This window comes from Tachypleus tridentatus, chromosome 3 (assembly GCF_004210375.1).
Source record: "Tachypleus tridentatus isolate NWPU-2018 chromosome 3, ASM421037v1, whole genome shotgun sequence".
NCBI lineage: Eukaryota > Metazoa > Arthropoda > Merostomata > Xiphosura > Limulidae > Tachypleus > Tachypleus tridentatus.
Genome location: NC_134827.1, coordinates 26,783,347 through 26,805,354, shown reverse-complemented (window position 1 = coordinate 26,805,354; position 22,008 = coordinate 26,783,347). Strand labels below are relative to the sequence as shown.

The following is a 22,008-nucleotide window of genomic DNA, read 5'->3' as shown; positions in this document are numbered from 1 at the left end:
AAGAGTTTCTCTACGAATCCTAATGAAGAAGGACTATTATGGTCATGTGATTAAGGCACTCGACTCGTAATCCGGGGGTCGTGGGTTCGAATCTCCGTCGCACCAATCATGCTCGCCCTTTCAGCCGTCGAGTTGTTATAATGTGCCGGTCAATCCTACTGTTCGTTGTGGTGATAACTAACTGCTTTCCCTCTAGTCTTACACTGTTAAATTAGGTACGGCTAGCGCAGATATCATTATTGTAGCTTTGAGCGAATTCCGAAAACAAAACAAAACCTGACAAAGATCAGTAACTGTACTACTTTTAAATATAATTTGACCACTGATAGTTCATGAAATTTAAAAATGTTGAGGTAAATATAGTAGAAGGTCAGAATGGGAAATAGAAGTTGAACGTAATGTAATGAAATCTAAGATAAATATTTAGTGATTCTCCTGAAGGTAAGAGTAGACTATTTATTAACCTGCAATAATCCATTTCTTCCATTTCTTCGAGTTTCTTTTTTATTCTGAAAGCACTGTGTACAACTAAGTAATGCTTATATACAGACACTAACGTCTTGTGTTATATCAAATACCTATAGAACATCTATTACAATATTAGCTGTTACTTACACGGATGAAGGAGGGTAGATTCGAATACTTTCACATACAACTGCATCCAAGTATTTCATAGAGCTGACAACTTCGTAAGTCTCGGGTTTCTAGAACATACAGATATTACAACACATTAATTCAGTCAAAGTCTTGGGTCAAATCTAGAACAGTAATTATATAATAAAGTGTATTTGTTCATGTTAGATAAGAAATTAAATAACATAAAGATATATAAATAAATCGAATTAATTTCGAACTTTCTCTTTTGCATTAAACGAAAAATTCAATCACTCAGCAAGAACTTAACTAAATTAGCTTGAGATTGTACAGCTGGAAGCATGATTAGTTAGCTACTCATGGTGTAGAATTTGACATATCCTATAAATACTTTTCTTAAAGACTTATAATGCTAATATTCATGATTTGTTAACTCAAAGTGTACCTTTGTGTTTACCAACAAACTATTTGGTAAAAGAAAAAGTGTACCTAAATAAAACCTAAACAAATTTCAATATAATCAATAGTTATCAATATTATGTCACAACATTGTACAATTAAATTATTAAAATATCCTTTGTACACATATTAAACTAACGATCCAAAATGATTTATCGTAATTCAATAAAATGAAGTTTTTTAATAAAATCCTGTCGTTACAAATTACAACCTTTAAAGTATTTAAAAATTAAGAATGAACACTAATCATTATGTAACGAATCACACAAAAGTTAAAATTTAACAGTATTTATATTCCTAACAATACTATTTACGGTTCGAAACTATATTCACTCCACGTAAAATTTACTTCGTGGTTCGGATGCTCGAAGACCACCATATACAAATTGTCACTATTCAAACCAAAATCTCACAAATAATTTTAGTTCTTTTAACTTGTTTCCGGTTTATTTCATTTCAAACAGGATTCAAGAAGGTTTATAAGAATTTAAACATATCTTTGATTTGTTGTCATTAAAGTTTATATTATTTTCTCTTCCTCAATATAAAAAAACACACAAAAAATCATGTAATTTTTCTCACATTTATTTTATAACTTGTTGTTGAAGAATTTAAAGTTTTCTTTTTCGTATCCGTAATTGTTGAGATTTCCAAGGTCCTCTTTGGAGTTCTGCAGTTTGTTGTCCATGGTCTCTAGAAGCAACTGCAGGAAGTCTATTCGCTTTGTCTGAAATCATCGGAAACCTTCGTTATTGAAGAAAAACATGTGACATTAATAACCAATGTTGAATAAATGTAATTTTTTATCATTTTTATTTTAAGACACATAATAATACTATTACACGCCCCTACAAACCAGATATTAAATACTAATTACCTCAGTACTGTGTTTACGTTGGTCAATTATATTGAGAGTCAACTCCTTGACAAACTCCATACCTGATGGGTCAATCACGGGGATTTTGAACAGTTTCATTATGCTAGGGAAGGCAACTTAAAGAAAAAAGGTAATTCTTTAGAATGTTATTGTGTAACTTAGACAATATATTATTTTAATATATTTCAAAATATACATGAACTTTTTATAAAAGTTCTATTTAACAATTAAAAATATTTCTCTAGTAGGTTTTGAGTATTACTTGGTAAGGATTTTAAATGTAATATCGAAGGGAGTGTTGCACATTTCAGAAAATTTCAAATTTCCGGAACACGATGAAATGTGTTGTTTATTTTCAGGCCAGTAAATGTTAAATATCAGTGGAAGACAAGAAGAAGGACAGCTTATCATCACAACCCATCGCCAACTCTTGGGCTACTCTTTACCAACGAATAGTGGGATTGACCTTTCACATTATAATGGCTGCCAAGTCCAACAACTCACGGCATTTTTACATGCTATCCGTGCGACTTATGTCATTCTGATCTTCAAAGAGATCCTGTTTGAAAGCTAGGCTTAACACAAAGTTAATTCTTACTCAAACTATACCAACACGCTACTCACATGCAAGTAAAATTATTCATATAGAACTAGAAGCTTCTTTGGCAGTTTTAGTAAAATCATTGTCAGAGTTTTGTAGAGAATTTGTTTTACTTCTAAAACCACGGCTGACAATCAAATCCATAGTGAATGCTCCAAAATAACTGGATGAAGAAAAAAACACAAAAAACTTTAATTATATATTTGTGAATATGAACTTTTTCAAAGCAAATAAGTTAATAATGATAATTAAAAAATATAACAAACAATTAAAGCTGTTTTTACCCCAAAATTACCTTTCACAGCCGGTAAGATCCACATATTTCGTAGAAATCAGTAATATCTGTTAGTTTTGCTCTATTAGAACTTTTGTTTCAAGGAACTTATTAAAACAATTGAGTAATATCACTTATTTGCCATATAAAATACGAGGTCTGTTCGAAAATGGATCCATCTTAAAATAAAGACACTAGTTCAACTATGTTTTATTTTTAACATTACCTACTGAGTATATAAACTCGTGATAGCAATGCTTTAAGGCATTTATGTTGTTATGAACGAATTCTTCCTGTTTGTCTTCAATCCGTGATTGAACAGCACGTGTCAGATCATCAACACTCGGAAATCTTTGTCATTTCAGAGAAATTTCAAGGTTGTCGAAGAAAAAATGTAACTTGGAACTACCTTCGGTGTATAAAATAATAGCGTACAAGGTAAGACATCGTATAGAAGAAAACAATGTCCTTACGGAACAGTGCATTCTCCTGATGGAAAAGATCATTGTCCGAGTGGAACATTACACCTCTTTTTGAGCAATTCTCTTCTATTTCTTTCATTTCTGATACTAATTGTTTGTTAAAGATACACAATAATCTACTGTAAAGGTTTTACCAATCTCCAAATAGTCAACTAGTAACACTTTTCATATCCTAAAGAAATTATCTTCCTTGCAGAAAAGGTAAATGAACTTGAGGGTTTCCATTGCAAAATTTGCATTTTTCTATTTGGATCAATGTATTGCAAACATGTTTAATCAACAGTTATAACACTAACGACAAAATAATGAAACGTTTTGAATAGAAATTAGCTTTCCACAACTCAGATCAATCTCTTCTCTGACGACAACATTTTTGAAACCAAACTGGTACTAAACTTACTCATGCTAGAAATGTCACTCAGAATGATTGGTACAGGACTTTTTTAAATTACCACTACCTCTGCTAATTTCTAAATGAATATTCTTCTATCACACATCACAACTTTATTTGCAACTTATATTGTGGACAATGTTGATGGCTAACATGACTTCGCAGCATCTTCGAATGATTGTCCACCGCGCTTAAACTCAATACACGAAAATCCCTCTTTTCATTCAATAGTTGTGTGCCTCAAAGAGATAGAAAAAGAAACCGGTATTCATATTATTTTTAGCAGGAACAATCCGTTTAAGTTATTCGACGAAATATTTGTACATTTCAGAGCACTCTCAATCTTGAAACGTGTACTTAAAACTCTCCTCCTACGTGGATTATGCAAAGCACTTAGGAAGGAATGGTGAGCTTATGACATGACAGCCTTTCTACTGAACGTATTAATGTGGAAACTAGTCTGCAAGGTAGCTATCGAGGGGTGTGGTTATTAGATAAAGCATGACTAGACCTGATGACATGGACTGTATGGTGATTTTCCAAAACTGTTTCCATATAATGTACACAATCCTTTGTATGTTTAAATGTATACAAAGATAGTTAAAGTTTGTGGTAAAAGTGTGTACATTTTAACAATTATAGCACATGAAGATAAAGTACGAACAACACAATATCTTCAGTCGATAGTTATCTCTATCATCTTACCCTTTACAGTCAACAGCTTTTCCATCTTCTGCAGCCTTTAGAAAGTTTTCAGGTAATGTGTCAGCACACTCGAAAACTTAACTTTCCATCTATAAAGAAACAAATACGGTAAACTAAACAACTATATTTACAGTAATACATTTCTTAGACTAATTATATCAAGTATAAACAACATTAAAGATGTTTAACATTATTACAAGTTTAATAATTATCTTTCATTGCCATTGTTACCTTCTGACAATAATAATACAACCTTATAATTTATCTTATAACTTATACATTGTGTGACTTTACGTACATAAATATTTATTTTACCGACACCTTCTCTGAGACATTTTGTTAATTATGACTCATACATCTGGTATTATTCATTAATTATATTAGTTAGCACCTTTAATAAGTACATGAATAACAATTAGCACAGTTAATGACAGATTATAGTAATAAACTTTCCAATTACATTTAACGTACTTGATTCAAAGCCACAAGGACAACACGCGCTAGCCGTTTTAATTTCGAACTGACATACATGAACCTAGACACCAAGTCAACAGCATTTACCATCAACTCCTGTTCCATTCTAATAAAAACCTTGCGATCAACCTTATAGCTGTGAAATGCTGCCACATGACGTACACTAAGAACCATCGGAACCACAAGTTGGCACGTTACCTACTTGGCCACACCCGGCTCTTTTTCCGATCAATCTTCTAGTGTGTAAACTTTCGGATAACCGAGTTTAATATGAAATGTTTATATCCTTCAAATATATAATTGGTGGAAAAAAATAGCGTTGCGATGTTTTTTGATTTCTTATTACGTTGACAAAAACAATGAAAAGTAAAAATGTCATAAGAACGAGCAACCTGATTGCATAAAACGAATAATTTGTTTTAAAATATAGGACCATATTTTTATATTTTATGGCCTTACCTTTCTACTAGAACTTCTAGCAATTGACATATGTCTTACTAGATGGCGTAATCGTCTAATAGCCATTTTTGTTAGTTGATAGAACACTAGTCTTGAGTGTCAGCTCTCGGAATTAAATTAAGTTCTAGGAAATATATAATAAAATAAAAAGCGCCTATTTTATTTTATTTGGCAGATGCCAAACACGTTTTCTGAGGTAAAGCTAGAGAGATGATAATATAATATATGAAAGTTGTGCATAACAAATATGTTGGTTTAAATAAAACAAAGATTGTTTGTTGACAAGCACATACACACTCACTGGATCATCTGTTCTGTTGAAACTTTACAGATCGATCCTTTAATTCAATTCTGAAATAATATTTTCCGTAGTTTACCAGAAGTGTAAGACCAGAGGGATGACAGATAGTCGTGATGACACACCGCCAACGCCTGGGCTACACTTTTAGAAACGAATATTGGGATTGACTGCACACAATAACGCCATCGTGACTGATAGTGCAAACATGATTGAGGAAACAGGGATTCTAACTCATGTCCCTAAGATCACGGGTATATTGCCTTAACCAACTAGCAATGTAGGGCCCATACTGTAAAAAATTCTTTCTCAACGAACAAACAAAAGTGAAATTATCAGCAAGTGTCTAGTTCAGCGTGATCTGTCTCTTCCGTCTTTAGTTCCGACCGGAAGACTTGTGAAACAATATCCTTTTCATGGGTGCTACTTTTGTAGATTATTCCTCCAAGACTTCCACAATAAGAGTCACACTGTACTAAACAGTTACTACCAATTTTATCTTTGTTTATTCTTCATGAAGACTGGGCTTAAAATTAGTTATAAAATAAAACCCTTATAATGAAACGATGTAACACCTAAAACACTGTCAGCAGTGTTGGTTAATATCAAAAGGAAGCAAAATGCCTCTCTACTCGTATCGAAGCAGGTGAGCATATTCGAGTTTTTCTAATGATAAAAAATATTCCCTACTCTATAAACCATAGCTGCGTTATAAGAATGGAGGTCAATTCCTTAACGTAGATGATAGGTGCATCTAAATGGCTGTCTTTCCTCTGGTGGATAGTTACAAAATAGGGTCGGTGGTAGCTAGTCTAAACAGTTTTTCTATAAATATAAGATACCATACCTTACGCATTTTCCCCGAAGTAAAAGCAGGTGTAATGATGGTTCGGACTCGCTTCCAGGAATCTCCTTTTTTAAGAGAAAAGCATGTTGTTTGATATCGAGTGTCCGAAGTGAAAGTCCTATTCCAAAAAGACAAAAACAACACTGTGTACAGAGAACATTGATATGTGTGTATGAAGGTGGTGAAAGCGCTTGAAGTTATTAATATATATCATTTACGTTCTGCATTTTATTCTAGTACTCACAACATCTGCGAGTTAACAAAGGCTAACAAAGTTTCAGTCACAATTCTAAATCAACGGTTGTTTTCTTAAGAACGATATTCGAAGGCCCGGCATGGCCAAGCTTGTTAAGGCGTGCGACTCGTAATCTGAGGGTAGCGGGTTTGCATCCCTGTCGCGCCAAATATGCTCGCCCTTTCCGTCGTTGGGGCGTTATAATGTGACGGTCAATCCCACTATTCGTTGGTAAAAGAGTAGCCCAAGTGTTGGCGATGGGTGGTGATGACTAGCTGTCTTCCCTCTAGTCTTACACTGCTAAATTAGGGACGGCTAGCTTTGTGCGAAATTCAAAACAAACACACAAACAAACGATATCCAAAATCCACGGACATTTACAGTTCTTTAAATCAACCCCACAAGACTTTTGTGTCCGATATTTTGTTAAATGGGGTCTTAGAAGCTGATGATCTCGTGCAGTGAGATGATCTACAGATATTTTGTCAATCAGTTTTGTCCAAGACTGACATGACGGTCCTTCACAGAAGTTTGTAACTTCTTACAGCGAGAGGCCATGGTTGTCATTATTATCTCAAAGAGCACTATGGGAAATGGAACATTGTTCTTATAATGTACGATTGATTTTATTATATTATTTATACGAATCGGCTGATCGATAAATAATTTATAGGGAAAAAAACAAAACACAATTAAGCTGTATGTATTAACTTATGAAGTAATGCGGTCTTATCATAGAAGTTATATGAGTAACATATACGAAACAACATTATAATTTTTCAATAAAACGTTTTAATTTTTACGATCTCTCATTTCATTCCTTTACCAGCAATGAAATAATGTTTTCCTATTTATCAAATGCCACACACTGTCCTCATACTTTGCAATGCTCTAAAACTTCAGAGTAATAAATAGCAATCTTCAGTCTAAGTAAAGTTTGTATCTTAAAACTGAAGTGAGTTTGCTTATGTTATAATATGACGTTAATGCAAAAGACATTTACATAGAATAGTGGGATTGACCGTAACATTATAACGCCCTCACGGCTAAAAGGACGAGCATATGTTTGGCGCAACGGGGATGCGAACCCGCGAACCTCAGATTACTAGTCGCTTGTCTTATCCCACCTGGCCATCCCAGGTTACAACTGCTCTCTAACTGATTTCAAAAGTTTATAAAATTTGTTAAAACACCCAAGTTTATGATGTCGTCTGTCACGGAATTTCGTTTGACAATTTGAAAATTTAATATTCTAACTTTGGATATATTTTTATTTTCACTAATAGGTTATTACGATACCTTTCAATACATGTTTGTGTGAAAGGAAAATAGATATACATAAGTACGCCACTTAAACAATACTTTTACACTGAAAAAGTATATAACAATATTAATAAAACAATGAATTTAGAAAATAATTCTGCTAAACAGCAGAAAGAGCATAGAAAAATAATGAATAATTTGTATCAAAAAAAAATATTATAATTTTCATATTATAATTATAAACATGATTTGTTGTTTTGTAAGACGATTAATTTGTTTTTTGTTTTATTTTCTTTCTTCCTTCGTAAAGAGGGCTTGGCATGGCCTAGCGCGTTAAGGGGTGCTCTTTGTTATCTGAGAGTCGCGGGTTCGCGCCCGAGTCGCGCCAAACATGCTCGCCCTCCCAGCCGTGGGGGCGTTATAATGTTACGGTCAATCCCACTTTTTGTTTGTAAAAGAGTAGCCCAAGAGTTGGCGGTGGGTGGTGATGACTAGCTGCCTTCCCTCTAGTCTTACACTGCTAAATTAGGGACGGCTAGCACAGATAGTCCTCGAGTAGCTTTGTGCGAAATTCCAAAGAAAACAAAAAAATCCTTTGTAAAGAACAGAAATTTGATGTTAATGTAAATCCAAATTATTCAGTGAATGTATCACTATAATATAATATTGTTATTAAAATTAGTGTGAAATCGTGTGTATGTTTATACAAGACTGAAATAAAACTATGTGACTTACTCTGTGATCTGTAAAAATGTGGAAATCTTTCACTAACATGGTCTTCAGTAAATGTGGTTCTGCAAGAGATAGAACTGGTTGTGTTCCATCATAGAACCTGAAATGAAAAGTAAGATACTTCTATTAAATAATACTAATGGCTTGTTATTAACCCTAAGACGAATTAAGATTGCATTTACAGGGTACTCACAGAAACATTTTGTTTGTTTGGTGTCCTAATGATGTCCAGCAAATAAATGTAAAATTATCCACAGGAACAGAAGATTCGGAAATATTATGTAAAAATGAAATAGAACACTGATAGTAAAAGAATTAAAAAGGTGAAACAAACCAACCATGACTCAAGAAACGAAACAAAATCTCTTATTCCCTTTTATTATGTTTATGATTTACTTTTCAGTTCCCCAGTGGTTCAGCGCTATGTCTGTGGACTTAAAACGTTAAAAACCACGTTTCTCTACCCGTGGTAGGCATAGCACAAATAGCCCATTGTGTAGCTCTGTGCTTCATTCAAAACAACAACTACTTATCAGTAGTCTGACGTCAAGCAAGCTGCCGAGGCTGGAGAACTTCCTACTACTGGGCACCAGACAGACACAAAAAACATGACTTACGGTTCAAATTAAGATAATAATGTTTAACTTTGTTACCACAATACAATGCTGCATACGTCATTGACTGTTTCAAATAGGATTTACAAAGGTGAAAAGCCACTTTGTATAAGAGGGAAATAGTGAGTTCAACAGGTCATTAGGGTCACCATGACAGTACCAGTAGTTAAAGCATTAAATTACTTTAGTAACCGACATTCTTTGTAAAGAATAATCATTAACGTAATATTAATACTCCTTTAAACAATTATTACTTTTAAAAAAACTTCATTTAATGACATGACGGATAACCCTGGTAGGTGGAGTACAGATAACTTTTTGTGTTACTTTGTGTGTAAGAACAAATATACAAATGTTTTATTGGAACCTCCGTCGACATTTCACGGATCTGTGTTTTAAAAGCATTACTCTAAACAATGTGATAAAATGATGCAACACCTGGAGTGTAGTCGTAACACTGCAACAAACACAAATAACGGTATTTTATAAATCGTAGAAATAACAAACAAAGTTATTATTAAACTTAGCTCCGTCAAATTGTTGAGGATAATTTATTTAGTAGAAGATTAAATCTCAATAATCACTTTTCTGACATGCTTAAAATAAATACGACAAAGTTTAAACTATACCATTCTATATGATAGCATGATAATATGTAACAGTTAAAAACGCATGTATAACTTCTTTTAGTATCAACAATTCAGAAACGCCAGGAAAGCATATTGATTCACATCTTACGCCACAAAGACACATCTCTATAAGGCTAAAAAATTCCAACCACTTAACCTTTATAAACATTTCCTTTTCAGATCCCAGACCAAGAAGACTACAACCATGCAACGAATAATAACAACGAATATTTTGCCACAGATTTGTGTTTTCCACTATTACTATATCTTTCGTTTTATTTCTCAGTTACATCGTTAATTTTAGATGTTGTCGTAAACCTTGTCGTAAAGCTATGTTATACTGTAATATCATGGTAATAAATATATGATCTGGTTTTATTCTAATTTGGAGCATTTGTTTTTTCACGGGAGAGGGCGGGTCTAGTGGCCACCTAGCGGTTGGTTGAGAACACATGCGTTGTAATGAACCAGAATAAAAAGAAAAATTAACAAACCACGAAGATTGGTGAAGAGAGCCAGCTAATATATAAACACCCATGGGGCAGCTCTACTGGACATATGTCATGGACAAACTAAAGTGGTACAATTTACTAATGAAGATGAAGAGGCTGACAAAACAAAATATTTTATTTAGGATGCTTGAAGATTCCGAAGTACATTTGTTCCATCTTTAACGAAATTTCAAAATATCAGGTTGTTCGGAAATTAATGTCATTTCTGAACTGCGAAGTTTCGAAAAGTGTAAACCGATGTTGTAAAACATGCTTTAATCAAAGTAAGCACCATATGCTTCAACACTCTTTTGCCAACGTGTAATGACGCTGCTTAGTTAAATTAAATATTGAGCACAAGGGTAGAAAGAAAGATTAAAAAAACGATTATAAATATAATACCAAACAGGTGTGAGTGTAAACTAAAATTATATCTACAAATAAGAAGTTTGTAAGACGAGAATAGTCTTTACTTACAATATTGTTTTGTTTCAATTTTGCCTAAAACTACACGAGGGCTATCTGCGCTAGCCGTCACTAATTTTGCGGTATAAGACTAGAGGAAATACAACTAGTCATCACCACCAACTGCCAACTCTTCGGCTACTCTTTTAGCAACGAATAGTGGGATTGACTGTCACAATATAACGTCCCCACGGCTAAAAGAGTGAGCATGTTTGGTGTGAGGGGGATTCGAACCCTTCACCATCAGATTAAGAGTAGAATGTCTTAATCACCTGACCGTGAAGGGTCCTTTACCTATAAGCAAACAATCTTTAACGAACAGTTAAAGGTCTAAAGTAATGTCAGAGAAATCCTTCATTGAAATAATATGATCTGTCGTTTTAGCATGTGAACGAATGAATACGTGACATTGTTTAAGTAGCAAACTGTGTTTTGTAACAATCTATATTTATTACACTTCGTTTTTTCGATTACGAATTTATTGTCTGAGGTGCATGTTAGCTTGAAAAAGTTGCGAAACGTCGTTCTTTCAACAACAACATTGTAGATTAGTTAATCAGGACTTTTTACTCAAGGGTCACTCCAAACTAGGTACCTACTGCCCACTTCAACTTTATCTGTTCACCACGTTCTGTAAAAGAATTAGAGCCTTACATATATGTGCATATCTTTTTTTTTGGGGGGGGGGCTCTACATGAATTGTTATTCTAGTACAAGAGACAACTTCGAATAATTACAGTTTGATGACACAACTATAAAATCTCAGAAATAATGAGACCCAGGAAACTGACCTGTGAACTTCCTCAGAAGTAACAGTAGTGTAACAAAATCACATAGTTCATATTTGTGATGTATAGAAAGTCTTGTGTTTCCCAAGTAACATTTAATTTACTCTGTTTTGCATAAAAGCCAAAGTTGTTTCGAAAACATTTTTATGGACAGTTACAATGTCTCAGTATTATTCATTATTTAAACTATTATTGATAGAATGACGAAGGTGTATCCTGGGTGAGTGGATGTGCGTCTGTGTTTTTATTTAGCAGAAACACATCGGGCTATCTGCTGAATCCACGGAGGAGAATCGAACCCCTGATTATAGCGTTGTAAATCCGTAGACTGACCGCTTTACTAGTGGGGTACATGTTTCTCCTCATGGACCTAGCAAATCTTTATGCCAAAAATCCTGGGAGAACATTCATAAAAACCTAGGAATGAAGAAATTGAAGATTTTAACATGAGTGTAGTAATCCTCCACAGCAACTTTAGTGAAGATTCATCCACTCTCTGCGAAGTATTATTATGGGTATACGACAGACAGTATGATTATATTTACATAGATGGGGATAGTGCATTAGATTTAAGTGTGACGTATTCTCAGTGTCAGAAGGGAAAAATATAAAGTTCTCAGTAATGGGAACCACAGGCGAAAAAGGAAATTCGTGACCCATATTGCAAATCTACATGCATACAGAATAAAAATTTCGTGATGTGGGGATTTGCACATCGCGTAATAAAAAAACATTTCCTGTATCATACAAGCAAGAATTTTTTAATATGATTACTTATATAAATACTTAGCCGTATAATCGTCCATATTTCACATAATTATCTTGTTCCGCAATATGGAGAGGCTAGAAGAACAAAAGGGATATAATGTTGTAATTCATGTTTTCAGCCTTCTGAAAAATAAATAATTTCCATAAATCTTAATCAAGAGTACTTTAGTTTTTCTAAATTTCTTTACCAGAAATTTAAATTTCATTTTTATTCCTCTATGTTATAATACCAATATGACATTACATTCCACAAGAACTCCCCGTTGCAGATAAAAGAACTGTACTGTAAAAGAGCAAGAAACATTAAATCCGATACCAGATTTGGTTAAAGTTATATCGAAATCCTATTCGTAGTTCCCCAGCATGTCTTTTATCTTTTTATCCCCGGTAACATCATAATATTAATAAAGTAGCCTCTTGGCTTCTTCTTGTCTGCGTTCCAGGCTTAGTGCTAGAACGTTAATTAATATAGAAGTAAAGAATCAGACAATGGTTGTATTCTCAATAAGTGACTTAATGCTACTGCGTCGGTAAATTTGAATGTTTATAAACCTATGAACCTACTTCTCAATTTTAAACTGAAAAACATAATCAATGTTTAAATTTCTTATGACCAAATTAAAAACTTAACACCAAATACATTTTACAAGTTGCCAACACTGAAGTGAGTTTGAATCCTTGGAAGGGCCATTCATTCCACATACATCCCATTGTACAACTTTACACATACCAACAAGTTAACCAGTTACAATTTGTGTCACATGTTTCTACTTACCATTTTGTACCCTTTCCATAAATTTTCCAAAGGAAATTTTGTTTTAACCGTAGGAATTCCTTTTGATTCCCAAAAGCCATAGCTCCTGGTGAGATAGTTGGATAATAAGATATAAAAGAAACTAACTAACCATCCACAGATACTGGTTTTTAGAACTAGAAGTTTATACAGCAACTGTATGTTAGTAATACTAACTACATTTAAAAGATATTAGTCAGAAAACAGTGAAACAGTTTGTTTTATTTTAATTTATAAAACTGTTTAAAACCATGGTATAAATCTGTTAAATTCACGTTTCAACATAAGTTATATAGAAACTGTTTATTCACTTGTAAAGTCCGATGATCACTGCAACAGCACAAAGAAACCAAGGGAGGATGGATGTTAATGTAGGAAGATCCATAGTTAAACAACTTCCTAACGAACAACATAAAGAGCACACTGACAGATTAAAAAACCTTTGTACAAATATATATATATACACACGTGCTACACTAGGATCAAAAGTCAAGCACACTGCGCATCGCATCCTTCTGAAATCCATAAAATCGGTGTCCGCCCACGCCTAAAAGTGTTCTAGCCTTCACTCCATAACATGTCTAATAAGGCCTTGCATGGCCAAGCGCGTAAGGCGGGCGACTCGTAATCCGAGGGTCGCGAGTTCGCAACACCGTCGCGCTAAACGTGCTCGCCCTTTCAGCCGTGGGAGCGTTATAATATGGCGGTCAATCCCACTACTCGTTGGTAAAAGAGTAGCCCAAGAAATGGCGGTGGGTGGTGATGACTAGCTGCCTTCCCTCTAGTCCTTACACTGCTAAATTAGGGACAGCTAGCACAGATAGCCCTCGAGTAGCTTTGTGCGAAATTCAAAAACAAAACAAACAAACGTAATTTTTGGTAAATATTAAATAATAAATATTAACTGTACTGATACCATTCCAATAAAATTAGGATATTCGGACTTCTCGTATTAAATATCTTTTTACATTAAATGTCTATCAAGTTAAGATATGGCACCGTTGTTTTCCAAAAGAGAGAATTTTAAAAGAAATATAGATGCTAAAATAGAAAAATTTTCACGGAAACTTATTAAAAGAATAACTGGTTTGAAGGTGACAATGTGATTCATAGACAGTATTAATAATAATATAATACGTACCTTAATGGTCGAATAAATTGTTTATTGAGGTATAAGAGTGAAGATTTGGGTACACTGTATAGCGGTATAATTGAAATGTGGTTAAGTTTAGACTATTTTAATGACAGAAACTCCTTTGAAATATAGGCTCATAGATTATTGGAGTACGAAAATTAAAAAAAAATAATAATAATTACATAATGGATACTTAAAATGTGAGCTCCATCCTGTTGATGTTGTAGATTTTAGTGTTTTCTGGCATACATCACCTTGTATGTATTTTAATACAAAAATCCACCTGTTTATTTTCTCAACTCACCAAATAAACTAAATCCATGTGTAAAAGAACATCCTCTTCCCAATACTCATCACAACTAACAGACTACGCTGTAATATTATCACCAGTTTTAAATAATTTTGTTTACCTTACCTTCACCTATGTGCTTTATCTAAATCAAAAAGAACAAAGGTATTAAACCTGAAGTACCTCACTTGTGACATTAATCAAATTTGTGTGAACCACATAAATAACAACCCTTTGCTTCTTTCCATCCACCCAGTTTCTACTACATTTAGATTTTTCTGTTCTTCAGTCTTGGGCTCATTAGTTAATAAAGGACATTGAGTTGTTGATGAGGGCATCCGGGAGAACACCTAGGATTTAACTGTTACACGGATCAGAACTTTCATTATTGAATAAAGTGCTGGGTTTCCTTGTTCTCTATTTACAGTTAAGATATAGATATCTATTTATCAAATTCTTTGCATTTTTTTACAGTTTTATATAAAACCTTGATCGTGTATTTGGTTACAATCCAGTTCCTTCAAGAACGTAACCACCCAACTTCTGGATAATCTGAGAAGATCACACTTTAGACAGGTCGGATCCATGTTTTATTTATATTTTGTTTTGTGTACACCATACCATAATGTGATTAAATTCAATCTATCTGATATTATTTGTAGCCCAACTGATCTCGTGATCATTTCTTATTTTTATTTTTAGCTACAGAGCGCAAATTTTATCAAATGGGTTCAAATCAGACATCAATGTTAAAATAAGATTTCGAAGTCTGGTGTATAAAAGATTAATTGTCAAGAAGCATTAGAAATAAAGAATACTAGAATGCTGTAAATATTACATGTTTCTATACTGTCTATATTGGTTTCTGATTAGAGCACACTATCTACTCAGGAAAAGACAGAACCTTAACTTGGTAATGAGAAAAGTTAATTAAATGTATATCTTTTACTATCTTACTTCTAAAGGTTATAGTCTATTACTTTATCAGTTTGGTACCATTCCGTTAAACGATATTTTGTTCAGATGATTTAGATTAATTCTAAATCCATACACCGCAGGCTAACAGTGCAAAATAATCCCTATAATAAAAGTACAGCAAAAAGGTAATAAAATTCGCTATGTTAAACATTTAATCAATAGTATCAATAAAAAAGATAATATAGAAACAACTGTTTATACTGTATTTATGTAATACAAAACAAACATCCGTTATCTTCAAAAACTAATGTAATATTAATTATCTAGCATGATGTTACTGTTTTCAAACAAAACTTTCAAAACCCCTCCATAAAAATGTTTTTAACAAATGAAATGCCATAAATATCTCCGCTAAGGCACTACAACAAACGTTATTGTTTATGTTTGGTGTCAAGTGACCAGACCAAAGTTTGACCAGAAGTTAATAACTTATAGATATACAGAATAATAGACTAAAATTAAATATATAACTAAATCATACGATAAGTAGCTTCAATACTACTTCAGTAAAGACTGTTTGTTCATGTTTTGATTTTATTTGAGTCTTGAACAGTTTTATTGTGTAGTTTCATGAAACTTTGTTTATAAATTCAATATTTTACCGTGGTATGAATATCCTATTAACTAGTACAAAACATGGTTGGATAACTAATACTTTTAAAAGTTGGTTGAACACTCACAGTATCAACATTGTTTAAAATGACATTTAGTTTTAACTTTTAGAAAGAACATATCTGAGTCGCCAAGTGTTCGTTTTGTGTGGTTAGCTAAAAATGTAAACTGAGTGAAAACGTTGTATATTCATGTCTAACTTCGACAGGTTTTCCAGTAATTTTCAAAATTTCTTTATTACAAGAAGTGAACTGACAAACTACAATGGCACAGAATCTGTATTAATTATAAGTTTTATGTAAGATAATAAATCGTAATTTGGAGAAACTTTTTATCATCATCTAGGAAGAGTTTATTCAGAAAACTATCAACATAGTGTTTGTTACAAATACATAAACGTTAGTTTATCACTTGTTACTATAAACATTACCATACATTATCTCCTCCACTTGTCATTTATAATAACATCCTATACAGTGTATATACCTAAACAGCCAAATACAGAGTATAGACCCAATAGACAAATAGAGAGTACCGAAGTCGGTAAGTGAATACAGAGTACACACCCAATTAATTTCACAGAGAGTAGAAATTCATTAATTCTATTCAGAGAACTGGTCCACGCAATCCCAGAAACAATACAGATCTAAGTAGACCCACACAGAATACACCATTGTGTTAAAAAACACTGTTCGTACTGTCTACAAAGTTGACCTAGAGAGGACCAATTTAGATGAAACTTCATGAACGAACTTACAGGTTCTCATGTCATAAAAAGATATCAGAAAACAGTCTATAAGAATATATAAAGTTCAATATTCGTTATGGTAATAGTATTTAAAATAAATTTAACATTTATGATGCTACTTTAAGTAATATCACTTGTTGAAATCCAAGAAAACAACAAATTAACAGATAATAAATATAAGAATAATTAAGACTTGATTATCTAAAAGATTTTCTGGATTCTGACAATTTACTGTCAATCGTAAATCAAATGAACTGCACGTGACACAGAATAATGCTTTAAAAACTGTTAATTTTCAAAGTTGTAGGATTATCAACTAGTGCTATGTGATTTTAAGTTATGAAACTAAGTTAAACTGAAAGTAATGAAGTTTGGAAATGTTGTTATTTTCAGATAATATCTCGATCTCTTTGTAAATAAACTATCAAACCCAAAGACTGAAAATAAAGCACAGCGCGGAAAATTTATTGTTAAAAAAACTTTTAATCACTTAACTATAGTGTTCCAAATTGATATAAAGCATGTGTAAAAAATAATTGCAACTTTCAGTAACTAAAGTAACAGTGTTCTAAATTGATATAAAGTATCTCTAAGAAACAATAAGAACTTTTAGTCATTAAGGTGATAGTGTTCTAAATTGATATTAAGCATGTGTAAAAAACAACAACAGCTTTTAATCACTAAAGTAACAGTGCTCTTAAGCCATATGGCTGAACGAAATCAATGAAACTTTTTAATTTACATATAGCTACTTTCTTAATTTCTCGATATAAAAAAAATGGATCGTTTTATAAAAAATAAAGAAAACTTATCTTTACCTTAGTTTCACAACAAGGTACAAAACGCAAATGACGTAAAATGTGGACCTAACATAATTTTATTTCCATTAGAGCGAATCGCATTCCTATACAGTTCCTGGGACCAGCCCCGAATGGCATGTATGAAATGTTCAACCATTTATTTTCTTCACGCAATATTTATTTTAAATTATTTTGAAGATACAATCAGCCTGGCCTAGTACCTCGATTGTGAAGAAAAGTATGGAAATCAGCGTAAATCATTTTATTCACAAGGTTAATGTAAAAACAAAATCTGTAAATTAGTGTCCAGGTGTCTAAAATGTGAACACTTCTAATCAAAGAAATAAGCACACGTAGTTGAAGATATGAAAATTATCTTTGCTTGTGGGTCGCTGTGTTAAAATGGTATAGTATGAAATGGCAAAAATAACAAAATTGAAAACTTTAGAATAACCATGGCACTCAACATGATTGAAATTCAAAAGTATTATTAACACACACACATTAATAGTAAGGTTGCATAAGTATTTTAACACACATTAATAGTCAGGTTCATCAACTGTTGTTCACACATTAATAGTCAGATTCAACAGGTATTTCCAACACATATAACTATATTACATTTTACAAGTTTATTACTCTATAGTAAAATAAATCTGTTTTAATAAAGTTAAGAAACAATAAACAAAACGTTCATGTTTACACACTTTATATAATGTTCTGACTTACAACGTCAGACATCAGAATGTTTTCTGTAATGAACTTTGGTCTTTATCTTAAGTGGTAACTCTTGTATTTAACAGATGCTCTAATTTTAATTGGAGTTCTAAGGTAAGACTTTTTTTTTAAATAACCACGTAATTACTAAAAACAACTAACTAAGTCACACCAGCATGTATTTAAATGACAATCACCTGTTACCTGACTGTATCACATGAAATTAACAGTAACTTCTCGGAACCACTTGAAAAGACATATTACTTTTCCTAAACAACAAAATCTCTCACTTCTCTAGAGCAAAATAAAATAGCTGTTGCTCATCCAGTTCGGATAAAACTAACTCATACTTGTTTGGACTACATAAAAAACAGCTGTGGCACGTTTGTGCAGCTGTTATCTTTCTGTGTAAAATAAAATATACCGTTACCTGTCTGGATCAAATTTCTCCGGGTCTGGAAAGTTTTTAGGGTCATGGTGCATGGCGTATATTGGGAACCTCACTGGTGTGTCTTTAGGTATAGTCAGCCCTATATCATCAAACGTATAATCTTCCGAAGCACGTCTTTCCCCACTGTAAAAATAATTAAATAAGCTCTATGTAACAGTTAAACAATAAGATCTAGTAACTTACTTTATAAATATTAAGATGTTACCAATCAAATCACATTAAACATTTTGTATTTATTTTAATATTAACGTTTGTTAAAGTTAAATTTATATTTAAAAATGAATTTAACTCATACTATTAAATATGCATTAGGCTATTCACTAAAGTTGTAAAATCAGGCTATTTGAAATTGTAATACATAACAACTAAACAATGAATGGTCTTTAAAACTTGTATTTGACCTAATAAAAATTATCCAATATATTTTTGACTTTTTGTTTTAATTCATAGAAGGCAGCTCATTCCACATGAACATAATTTGAACCTAATGTTAAGCCAACATGTAAAATGAGGTCAGAATAATTAAAATATACAGATAAATTATTATGACTTAATGCTTGTCTTTTGTATTTGTTTTTGAGACAAGTCACTTGGACTGATGTTACAGAAAGATATAATTTGTTGAAGAGAATAAAACAATTAAACCTAATTTAAAACTAAAAGCAAATGTATTTCAACTGGAAAAAGTGTTTTTATAGGTTGAATTAAATCATTGTGTAGTAAAGTCCAGAAAATTAGAATGGAAACAAATATAAACAATATTTAACGGAAGTCATTCCTGTCAGTACTCATTGAAAATCAGTATTTGTTCATCTTTGGAACACCAGATGGAGCGGAACTTCGCTTTTTATATTAATTCTTTTTTTCATGGAAATCTGGACTGAGTTCCGTTAGTTTTTGTAAAGTTTAGTAACTTAGTTTGAAAAATTTGAAATTGTACCGTTATCTTCCATGTAATCTAATATTAGCTTATATGGTGCACGGTAGTAAATTCGAAGAGTTTCTCTACAAGCTTAGCAAAGACGGGCTATTATAGTCAGGTGATTAAGGCACTCGACTCGTAATGCAAGGATCGGGGATCGAATTCCGCTCGCACCAATCATGTTCCTCCTTTCAGTAGTCGAGTTGTTATAATGTGACGGTCACTCCTACTATTCGTTGGTAAAACAGTAGCGGAAGAGTTGGAGGTAATGGTGGTGACTACCTGTCTTCCCTCTAGTCTTACTCTGTAAAAATATAAAAGGCTAGCGCAGATATCCTTGTTGTAGTTTTGAGCGAATTTTAAAAACGAAACAAAACCTGGCAAAGATCAGTAACTGTACTAGTTTTAAATATAATTTGACAACTGATACTTCATAAAATTTGAAAATGTTAAGGTAAATATTATACAATGTCAGGATAAGAAATAGATAAACAATTGAAAGAGAGATTTATTGATAAATATTAAGTGATTCTTCTGAAGGTAAGAGTAGACTATTTATTAAAATGCAATAATCCACTTCCATATCTTCGAGTTTCGTTTTATTTCTGAAAGCTCTGTGTACAACTAAGTAATACTAACGTCTCGTGTTATATCAAATATCCATAGAATATCTATTACGATATTAACTGTCACTTACAGTGTTGCAAGAGGGTAGCTTCGAATACTTTCACATACAACTGCATCCAAGTATTTCATAGAGCTGACAGCTTCGTATGTCTCGTGTTGCTCGACCATACAGGTATTACAACAGTTTAATTCAGTTAAAATTCCAGTCCTTAACGTACGACAACGTTTCTGCATTATATATGAAAATACACAGTCTATGGACAAATCAAATCTTTATGCAAAATTTGGTGAAGATCCATCAAAAGGTTCGAAGTAGTGGTACAAAATCACATAAAAACAGACAAAAGAAAAATTTCAAATGTGTGAGTATTTTTCCAAGAATATAACGAGTCTCCATACCAAGTTGATGAAGAGCTATGAACACCATTCGAAATATTTACATGTACGTACAATAGACAGCACTATTATATTTATATATACAGCGCTAGTGCATTAGATCCTATTGTGACGTACTCATGATGTCATATATGCATCTTAAGAATGGAGAGAAATAAAGTTATCTCTGATGGGAAAAGGAGGCAAATAGGGATAATCGTGACCCTTATAGCAAATATTTAGGCACATGGAATAAACATTTCCGGAAACTGGGGGTTTGTATGTCGCGTAATAATGTTTTTTATCGAATATCATACAAGCAGGAGTTCCGTTATAGTATAGTAAGTGATATGAAAACTTACCCGTGTAGTCGTCCATATTTCATTTAATTCTCTTGTTCCACAATATGGAGAGGCTAAAAAACAAAACAATGATCTACTAGAAGTATTCAGCGTTCTCAATAATTACGATTTTTTATAAATCTAAATGAAAACTGATTTAATTAAAACTAGTACATTCTGTTTTATATTATACAAATAACTTTAGCTTCTTAATAGAATTATTATCGATTTACAAAATAAAAACTTGAAATCTGAGAATTCAAATTGTTAAGACGTGCGACTCGTAATCAAACCGTTGCGGGTTTGCATCCCCCAAACATGCTCTTCCTTTCAGCCGTGGCGGCGTTATAATGTTCACGGTCAATCCCACTGTTCGTTGGTAAAAGAGTAGCCCAAGAGTTGACGGTGGGTGGTGATGACCACAAAATTACACAATGCTACAAAATTAGTGACGGCCAGCACAGATAGCCCTCGAGAAGCTTTGTGCGAAATTCAAAAAACAAACAAACAAACAATCACAAAGTTGATTAATGTCACATGTGAGGTACTTCTGTTTTAAGACCTTTGTTCTTTTTGACTTACATAAAGTACATAGGTGAAGGGAAAGTAAACAAAATTATTTAAAACTGGTGTTGACATAAGGGTTTAGTTTGTTTGATGTTATGAGTATTGGGAAGAGTATGTTCTTTACACAACTGGTTGTCTGTGCTCTTCGCTCCACGGGTATCTAAACCAGGTTTCTAAAGTTGTAAGTTAACTGAAATACTATTTTGC

General features: G+C 32.8%; 1 long non-coding RNA gene and 2 pseudogenes across 2 annotated transcripts in view; all 3 read right to left on the bottom strand.

Moving 5' to 3' along the window:
* Window positions 1–13,639, bottom strand: part of LOC143247950 (cytochrome P450 3A8-like) — a 42,423-nt pseudogene extending 28,784 nt beyond the window's left edge. The window contains exon 1 of the transcript XR_013026744.1: window positions 13,551–13,639. The product of XR_013026744.1 is annotated as a cytochrome P450 3A8-like (transcript). The remainder of the gene's footprint in view (window positions 1–13,550) is intronic.
* LOC143246583 (uncharacterized) lies at window positions 1,642–21,309 on the bottom strand. Its single transcript, XR_013026047.1, has 6 exons — window positions 21,256–21,309; window positions 8,695–8,791; window positions 6,462–6,579; window positions 4,384–4,472; window positions 1,931–2,046; window positions 1,642–1,780 (listed from the first exon to the last, which is right to left on the bottom strand). It is a non-coding gene; the product is annotated as an uncharacterized LOC143246583 (long non-coding RNA).
* On the bottom strand, window positions 18,945–20,686 carry LOC143247949 (cytochrome P450 9e2 pseudogene; annotated as a pseudogene).
* Window positions 21,310–22,008: the final 699 nt, after the last annotated feature.